This window comes from Peromyscus maniculatus, chromosome 16, assembly GCF_049852395.1.
Source record: "Peromyscus maniculatus bairdii isolate BWxNUB_F1_BW_parent chromosome 16, HU_Pman_BW_mat_3.1, whole genome shotgun sequence".
NCBI lineage: Eukaryota > Metazoa > Chordata > Mammalia > Rodentia > Cricetidae > Peromyscus > Peromyscus maniculatus.
In genome coordinates, this window is record NC_134867.1 from 62962769 (window position 1) to 62973174 (window position 10406).

Genomic DNA, 10406 nt, shown 5'->3' on the forward strand with positions numbered 1-10406 from the left:
GTGTTGGTGCTTTTGTGGAGAGGAATAGCAAAAGCCACCTGCATACCCCCGGGGCCTGTGTACACAACAGTGTGGATCTGACCTTGGGAGCACACTGCACATTTTGAAGGATTCACATGCACAGGCAGGATGCAATGGTAATTTACCCCAAGCCTGAGACTGTGTACAGTCATTAGTACCTTTCTCCACATGCTTCCAGCATGCCCTAACTTGGCTACCACCCTCTGAAAAACTGCTGAGCAATTGGACCCCTTTATCCCACAGTTAGGGAAGGTATAGGCATGGAGCCACTCATGGTGTCCCTTTCCAGTGTCCTTGACACTGTTTCCAGTGCCAGAGGGCCACCCTGCACTAAGTATCAACACAACTGAGTTCCACCGTGCTTTTCCTACCTCCAATGTCACTCCAGAAGACACTGGGAGCCAGGTGACACTTTGAAAGCTTTTCTCAGCCTGTCCAGCCTCACTTACTTACTGTTAGCCAGCTCAGACTGGGAGTGATTAAGCCTGAGTAGGACCCTCTGGGGTCCAGGATCTGTCTAAGCATGGGGCAAGCAGAAGGCTCTTGCATTTGGGATGTTTAAAGAATACCGTGAGTGCAAGCCAAGAGTACCCCATGTTGTGATCTTTTTAGAACCCCTCCCTGATATTTTAGAATGCATCCTCAGACTCAGGGCCAGCTATCACTGTGCCCACACCTGCTGGTGAAGGCCCTTGCAGGGGAGCAATTTTCTTAATGGGGACTTTCTTGATTTTGCAACTTTGTAAGGTTCTGACTCTGAACTGGTGGAACTTCAATAAGAAGATCAGTTTAGCTGAGTTAAAAGTGAGCAGGACTTACCGGAAGACTCATGATAATGAATATTCAGTAGCACTCCTGGCAAGGTTCTGGCAACAAACGCTCTCATTAGCCACTCCAATCGCTGCATGGAGATGTATTTAAGGGCCTTATTTTCTCCTGAATTTCAAGTAAAAAGGCCTAAATCCAGAACTATAGTGTTTTTTTAAAAAAAACATTTCTACATAGGTGAAGTGAACAGTCTCTCCCCAATTCTAAATGTTATTCATTTCTACACAGTAGAGGTTACAAGCAGGTATATAACTGTGCATAGAAATTGAGCCTCCAGCAGAGCAGAGAATTACTAACCATAGTAGGACCAGGCATCAGAGATGGGGCAGCCTGGAGGAGGTGGCAGAGGGGGCAGATGGCTGACCAGCAGCGAGGATTTGTGACTTGAATAGTATTGATTTTTCTCCTTTCATTCTTATGCACTTTCAAGTTTTAAAAATTAATGCTTTTAATTTTCTTTTTACATTTAAACTTTTAATGGCCATATAAAACAGTGCAGATTACAAATACAATATAGAGACAGCTTAATGGGAGCGTTTTAGAGCATTTTCTTTCTTTCTTTTTTCAAAATAAAATACTCTGAAACTGAAAGAGACCGAAGTGCTGGTGTTGACAGCAAGTCCAGCCTCCGAGGTTCTTAATGTGAAAGATCTTTCCAACCAGGCAGAAGCAGCCTCTTCCAAGCCGCATATTGATCTATGCCAGGACAGTCTCCCAGGCTACTAAACTGTATTTTAATTAATATTTCGTTTTAGAATTATGGCACAGAGAGCTACATGCTTCTCTGATAAAAGACTTAACAAAAATCTGCTGAGCTTTGTGTTTTCCTGAAAGCAATGCACACCTCATAGCCCCTTGAAAAGCACTTGGCAGCCTGGAATTGTAGTGGGTAGCCATTCCAGCTTTGATTTGGAAGTTCCAACCCCCATTGAGGCTTCCCCAATTGTCACACCTACAAGGTGGGGCCAAGGGAGGCACCAAGAGACCTGAGATCTGGATGGACCAGCGTGCTCTCTGTTCTTGGACCCTAGATGGTGGAGGTTGACCGAGCAGAGCTCCAGAGATCACCGCTGGACTGCGATACACCTTCCCCAGACCCCGTGACCTACCTATCCCTTCATTTGTAAGTTGCCCACTAAATAAATCTTCCTTCTAACTACGTGGAGTGGCCATAATAATTTCACCAATATCTGGCGCCCAATGTGGGGCTCGAACCCACGACCCTGAGATTAAGAGTCTCATGCTCTACTGACTAAGCAGGTGGCTGCCAAAGATGGCGGAGGGGCAGGTTCTAGTGCTGAATGGCCAAGGCCATCTTCTGGGCCGCCTGGTGGCCATTGTGGCCAAGCAGGTACTGCTGCTGGGCCGGAAGGTGGTGGTTGTATGCTATGAGAGCATCAACATTTCTGGAAATTTCTACAGAAACAAGCTAAAGTACATGGCATTTCTCCGAAAGCGGATGAACACTAACCCCTCTCGAGGCCCCTACCACTTCTGAGCCCCGAGCCGCATTTTTTGGTGCACTGTGCGAGGCATGCTGCCCCATAAGACCAAGCGAGGTTAGGCTGCCCTGGAACACCTCAAGGTGTTGGATGGGATCCCTCCACCCTATAACAAGAAAAAAATGGATGGTGGTCCTTGCCACCCTCAAGGTTGTGCAGCTGAAGCCTACCAGAAAGTTTGCTTACCTGGGACATCTAGCTCATGAGGTCGGGTGGAAGTACTAGGCAGTAATAGCCGCTCTGGAGGAGAAACGGAAGGAAAAGGCCAAGATCTACTATTGGAAGAAGCAGCAGCTTTTGAGGCTATGGAAACAGGCAGAAAAGAACATGGAGAAGAAAATCAGCAAGTTCACAGAGGTCCTCAAGACCAATGGACTCCTGGTGTGAGCCCAATAAAGACTATTTGCTTTAAAAAAAAAAAAGAGCTGGAGAGATGACTCAGAGGTTAAGAGCACCAACTGCTCTTCCAGTTCAATTCCCAGAACCCACATGGTGGCTCACAACCATCTGTAATATTTTTATATTCCTGTTTAAGATATTTTGTATATTGATACAAATACAAAACTATATTTGTTATAATGTACATATATTTCTACTCATTTGAAATATTTGTATATTGATACAAATGTAAATTTATATCTGTCATACTTTATGTATGTTCTACTTCTGTTTAGGATATTCGGTATATTGATATATATTTAAGATTATTGTCATATTGCATATCACACTATATATTCATAACTCTGTTATAAATATCTTGTGCATTGTCACAATTTTGAGGTCATTGTTCTTTACCATATATTTGCTTATAGACTGTTTACTTTGTTTGCATGAAGCCTTAGTCCTTAGATTATTTCGGTATATAAAACTTACAGATTTATAGTCACCTATGCTTGTCATCTCTATAGTTATATTAGTTAGATTATCCAGATTTACAGATACATAGGTCAGATGGACAGGTAATCTTCAAACACTTCATAGACCTAGAGAATATGGCATTTAAATAACTTAGAATTCTGTTGATATGAGACGCAATTGCTCCTGGCTGCACCAATTTGATCCCGAGAGAATGTTGGGCTTCTAAGACATTTCCATTTGGAAGTTTGTCTTCTTGGCACAAAATGGCGTACTGGGCAAAGAACTGCCCTTGCCTTGATGGCTGACAGTACAAATGCAATGCTGTCCTTTCTGGACAAGCGGGACACAAGGAAAGCGAACACTGTACTCTGCCAAAACAGGGTAAGATGGTCTTTCAGAATTCCTGCTTCTGAAAATGGTCTGTCTGATACTCTAGGTCTGTAGCCAATTTGAATGCACCAACAATGCTGAGAAACATTAGGTGACTGTCCAGGCTGCCAGCTGTCTTGGTCTACTCTTGCAAGATTCCTGAAAGTTGCTTGCATCCATCTACCATTTCTCAGGTACCATTATATTCCTTCTCAGGTCTTTGATGGGATTGAAGACTAGCAGTTATAGTTACAACTTAGATATCTTAGATAGAACATATTAAGTATTAGATTCAGGTTCTTTAGGATAGGACACCTTTTGGAATGATCTTTGTAATATGCCATTTACCTATGCTCTATACTTCTCTGGATTTTAGTATGAGTTTCTTGCTTGATATTGTTTGCATTGGTTGTAGTTCCGTCTTATCTAGGTCATTATCCCTCATTATTCCTGGACAATATTTGATAACCATTCCTTTGTATATAGTCTTGTATTAGGTTAGAACCTTCTTATTTAGACAAAAAGGGGGAGATGTAGTGGATAGCCTTTCCAGCTTTGATCTGGAAGTTCCAACCCCCATTGAGGCTTCCACAACTATCACGCCTCCAAGGCAGGGCCAAGGGAGGTGCTGAGAGACCCGAGATCTGGATGGGCCAGCACGCTCTCTGTTCCTGGACCCTAGACAGTGGAGGTTGACCAAGCAGAGCTCCAGAGAACACTGCTGGACTGCGATACACCTTCCCCAGACCTGGGACCTACCTATCCCTTCATTTGTAAGTTACCCACTAAATAAGTCTTTCTTTTAACTACATGAAGTGGCCTTAATAATTTCACCAATATGGAATCCCATTGCTAACACATCCTCCCCACTAGCTTGTGCTTCTTCACTCTGTACTGAAGGGTGTCTGGACACATGTGGGTATATACTTACTTAGGAAAGCCAGCCATGGAGGCCTAGATGTCGACCACCCGGGTACAACTTGGTCACAGCCATGTGATGACAAAGGTCTACGTAGGTCCCTTTAATGATCTATTTGCTTTGAGAATTTAAAACTACCAAAACCACATTTGCTTTTCTACAAAGGCTCCACTACTGGAGGCATTTTCCTGCGAAATGTAGAAAGCTGATTGTGTTCTGTGGCTGGCAAAGCGTAGTCAGCTCTGACTGGCTAACACCTCTTCATAGTTTTCTTGTTTTTTTTTTATTTTTTTTTATTTAGGTACTTCAGATATTAAGTAAATTTTATGATTAAGTTTCTTTTAAATTAGGCAACTACCATGTACAAAGTCTGACTTTCTCATTGCTTCACAGGCAGTAATTTATCCATTCCTTAAGACGGAGCCTATATCTAACTTTGTTCCCATTTTATACAGAAGGAGAATGACATGCAGGGGCTGAGGAGGAAAGCTGAGACTATGTCACTGTGAAAATTTGAAGCCAGAGGTAATGACATTCTCATTCAGGGATCTTTGGAGAGGGAAGGAAACAGAGAGTGAGAGAATAGGTAGATAGATGGTAGAAGGTAGATGAGAGACAGACAAACACATACAAACATGCGTAGAAATTTAAAGAGATCTATTTGGGGAATTAAGCAATACTATCATGGAGGAAGACCACAGCAGGCCATCTGCGGTCTGGGGGACTCAATGATACCGGGAGCATGCATTAGTCCACACGAAGAGGCCATGAAACTACAGAAGCCAATGGAATAACCTGAAAACTTGGGAGAGCATTTGCATGTGTTTACAGATATCAGAATCTGGACTTTTGGTGTCAATAGATGGGAAAGGAGAGCGACAGCTGAAGGCTACAAGAGGAAAGGCAGTGCTTGTGTGCCAAGATCAAGGGACAATGAAGAGTGGGAAGATGGGAAGAAGAACACAGAGTTGAAGGCCTTCTGGGGATGGTACTCTCAGGACTCTATTGTGTAGCATGGCTTTCATCGTCTCAGAAACTAATAAGCCACTTGACCAATGCCTGGCCTTATGGGAGCAAGTTCCAGGGCTCTAAGGAGTCCGGCATACTAGATAGCTGGATCCTCACTCAGAGCTTCTGGGGTAAAATCAGGACACCCTCATGGAGTTTCTGGGTGTCTTGCCAGCTTCCTAATTGGTGGAATTCATTCTTCAATTGTGGCATGGAGATCTCAGTGTCTCATTGGCCATCTGTCTGACATGGTTCTCATCCCTGTATACATACATCCTCACATATATCCATATACAGCCCACAACATGTTCACATGATTTTTTTTCCAAGGGACTGCTAGGAGCTTCTACTTTGAGCTCTTCTTCCCTGCACAGGCTCTGGGGACTGTATTAGCTTCACCCAGGTAATGTCCAAATTGTAAATTGACTTGATTTGGCCTTGAGTCTTATCTATCAGAGCTCTCTCCAGAAGTTCCTAGGTCAATATCTGATTGGTTAACTTTCGGACAGGAACACTGAGTGCACCAGAGAGCAGTTTCAAGGGTTTGGACTCCTCCAACCCCTGCCTCTTCTGGCCAGTGCATGGGACAAGTTGCCATCTTTGTCTCAGGCCACACGATTGGAGCATCTGCTAGACCTGCTTCCTAGCTTCTCTCCTGAAAGTTGCTTGCATCTGTCTCCCATTTCCCAGGTAATAGTGTATCCTTCTGGGGTCTTTGATGTAGTTGAACTAGATAGTTATAATTTCCTTAGTTATGATAAGAGATAAGTTAGATATGAAACCTTAGACTTACAAATATAGGAGAGATAGGATATCTTCTTTAGTTCTGCCAAATACAAATAGACTAGATATTATAACTGTAACTCTTGCTTGATAATTGTTTTGTTATCTGTATTTTACTATGTGAAAGTTAAAACCTTGCTTTTTGAAAAAACAGAAAAGAGGAAGTGTTGTGGGATGTCCTGTATGCTCTAAATATATGTTGCTAGATAAATAAAATGCTGATTGGCCAGTAGCCAGGCAGGAAAGATAGTGTAGGTGGGACAAGGAGAGAGGAGAATTCTGGGAGGTGGAAGGCTAAGGCAGAGAGATGCTGCCAGCCGCTGCCATGAGAAGTGAGAAGTAAGGTACCGGTAAGCCACGAGCCATGTGGCAACTTATAGACTAATAGAAATGGGTTAATTTGAGATGTAGGAACTAGATAGCAAGAAGCCTGTGCCATCAGGCCAAACAGTTTAAATAATGTAAGCGTCTGTGTGTTTATTTTATAAGTGGGCTGCAGGATTGCCGGGGCTTGGCGGGAGCTGGAGAGAAACTCTCCAGCTATATCCCCTTTCCTGAAGCTCCAGTGCTACTCCTCCATCTCTTCTTAAATAACATCTTTTCTAAGCAACCAATGTAATACTGGAAGTCCTTTGTCCCAGGAATCCTATTTTCCAGGACTCTTTTGGGCCTTTGTGATGCTTAAATATTAGGCACTTGGAAGATAATCTGAGAGCATGTGTTGGGTTTCCATAAAGATGAGTAAAATACTGTCCAATAAATGGTGTCATCCACAACTATAACTTAGTTTGAGTGAGATGAAGACCTTCCCTGAATATAGTCACTAGGTATTTGGGCTGTCCGTGGTAGACATCGGAACCCACCACATCAGTGGAAAATTCGCATCATCTTCAGGTTTCTAAATATTTCCCACTACTACTTAGCCTCTGCCATAAACTTAGAACACATTGGTCCTGTGAGACACACAAAGATACTCCACCCCCATTGCACTGAAACTTGATGGGAAACAAGCCAAAATAGGGCAAAAGTTGTGAATTAAATATGGACCAGCTTTTGTTCAGTTGCAGGCATTGCCTGCCAATCTGCCACATTTGCTACATCATTTTCAACAATGTATTTGTTAAGTAGATGCTACTTCACTGGTGTACACATTGGGGTCCAAGGAGATGAAGTAACTCACTTCAGTTTAGATTTGGACTTGACTGTGTTGGCTTCTGAGCTAGAAATCTTTGATTATCACTCTGTTCATTGATTCTGTTTTTTCATTTGAAAAATAATTGCTAATGATCCTACATACACAGGGGTGTCCTGAGCATGAATTGGAGGATGTCAGTGTCAGAGACATGCAGTAATTGCAAAACAGCGCTTGTCATATCCCATCTGTCATAGCGTCTATCTAAAGCACATTTTGCCCAGGAAAAGGGTATGAGATTTCATAAATAGTACAATCTGTGTTAATGAAGATCCCGAGGGAGCAGGAAATCAATATATGACAGGCTTTTTTCATTATGATATGATGCTTCTATTTGTGATATTTCATGGTGGACAGTTCGTTCAGTGCTCATCAGAGTTGGTGGAAAGGCCCTGTGGGATTGTGAATGCTTAAGACTCTTCATTAACTGGTAGAGGAGAGCCTGCCACTGGGATCTAGACATGTGTCAGAAAATCACTCACAAGATTAGGTCACCCTGTTGTTTTATTTTGTAACACTTGAGGTTTTCAGTATGATGGCTGAGGAGAGAAAGATGTCTACTCCTCTCATCAAGTAGAAAGGCATGCTATCACACTAGCCCAACAGTGCCTCAAAAAAATTAGAAAGCTCAACTTCTTACAATCTGAGCATCACCACATCTCTACATGCTTTTTAGAGGCCTCCAGTCATCCTCAGAAAAATGACCTTCTCCCTAAAACAGTTCCCTCTACATATTCTGTCATAGCTAATGTCATTAACCATGTGCTTACCCAGCCATCTTGTTAGTGGGGTTTATTTCTCTTTTCACCTCATCTGCAAGGCTCAACACAAAACCTGCACATTTCATTTTCTAAGCAGTTCTTAAGTCTGGTTCATCTTCTAAGTCTGTGTCATCACTGTCTTGAGTCAGGGTCTCACTAGTACCCATGGTTACCAAAACAATTGCCTTATTGATTGGCATGCCTTGGTTTTGGTGCCTAGATTCAGCCTCCACTGGCTTCTAGAAGAGATTCTTCTGAAATACAGTTGACCATAGCACTCCACTATTAGGCCACTCAGCACCCTCAACAGATCCCCTGGCATATTAAAAAAATAAAATAAAATAAAATAAAAAAGATTTGTTCAACAGTGCATTGAACATATGGAGGGAGATGGAGTGAATTTCAGCTGTGTGGATATTCAAGGCTCAGTTTACTTGTTGAAATACTGAACTTCAGAGAAAACTCAATGGTGGAGATCTAGGCTTGTTATTGCTCATTCACAGGAAGAAATTACAGCCACTACAATGGAGGTGAAGGCTGAAGGTACAAGTGTCTCAGTTAAGAACAACTACTAGCAAATAATTCATTACTTGATTCTGAGCTACCATATTATAAACTTGTAAGTTTAGTTTTATATTCATAGGTAAATCACATATGTATCAACTCATTTGACTATTCCCATATGAGCTATTGCATATTCTGAAATATCTAATGAGTTGTCTAGGAGCTAGCTCATTAAGAGGAATTGATAGAATCAAGACTTGCTTTCTGATGAGAGGAAGTGGTAGGATTTGGTGGACTGACAGTGTTTTTGTGAGTGCCATAGATGTTGGCCTTTCCATCACCTGGCCATTCAGAAGATCCACATCATTCCTGGCAACATGTACATATAGTACCAAGATGAGCATGACCCTGCTCTCTTGGACTTATTATGAGGACAAAATGTATACAAGAGAAAATAAGACAATATTTGTTGTGGGTCATCACAAAAGTTTGGAGAAGAGACACTGGAGCCTGGGAAGGAAGCAGTGTTGATAATAGAGGAAACAGCAATAGAGAAAAGCAACCTGTACATTTGTGAAGAGCTGACAATGTCCTTCTTCTCTTATGTTCATTAGCCATTGAACAAGTGCTTTCTAAGCAACTGTAATGAAGCTGGCATTCTAGGTGCTGGCAAACAAATATAAATGACTGTTGATATAAATATACTCTTAAAGCATTTAGATGCTGCCATGTAGAAGAGAATAAAATGTCAGGTGATCATAATTGCTCAATAATTGTCAGCAGTAAAGTAAAAATAGCCATGTAAATAAGATAAGAGCTGAGGAAAGCACATTCAGTTTTATAAGCCCACCAAAGGAAGGTCCCAATGAAAAGAGAGCTTTTCAGCAAATGTCCTGTCTTAGTTTTCCATTCCTGATCTAATGAGCGATCAGACCTGTTTTGCTCTAAAACAATAGAGATTGTTTATCTGAATGCTTTAGGTGTCAGAACTTGCAAGTGAACACTAAGCTAACAATTCAATGTCCTGGGGGAGTGGGGGGGAATCGTGCCCTCACCTTGCCCAGCTTCCATGGGCAACCTGCTTTCCTTGCTTTATACCCCTTCCTTCATCTATATGCAGAATTTTACAAAGTTGAACTCACAGGAGTAGAGGACAGGTTGGCTGGTGGCTACCTGTGGGTGAAGAGGTGAGGGATGTAGGGGCGAGGGCTGTAGGAACTGGAGTTTGTTCACCAAAGGTACAAGGTTTCTCATAAACAGGAGGAGTGCTCTTAGCTTATGGCATAGCTAAGACTATATGACTACAGTTAATAACATCATAGTATACTTCAAAATAACCAAGAAAGTATATTTCAAAAGTCTCCCGAAAAATTATAGGTTATCAAGATGATGGATATGTTAATTAGTTTGATTTAATCATTCCATATTGCACACATATATCAAAACATCATGACATCCTATAATGTATGTAATTTATGATGTGTCAAAAATAATGTAGGCATCTCTGCATCCAAAGGAGATTGGTTCCAGGAGCCCCTCTGGGTACCTACATCTGTAGGTGCCAAGGCTTGGCTATGAAATGGAACAACATTTGCATCTAGCATTACATGTTACCTTCTCAGGTGACACAATCTCCTGTATGTGCTGTAGAATAACCATTA

General features: G+C 42.0%; 1 pseudogene; it reads left to right on the forward strand.

Moving 5' to 3' along the window:
• Positions 1–2122: 2122 nt before the first annotated feature.
• On the forward strand, positions 2123–2773 carry LOC102915337 (large ribosomal subunit protein uL13 pseudogene; annotated as a pseudogene).
• Positions 2774–10406: the final 7633 nt, after the last annotated feature.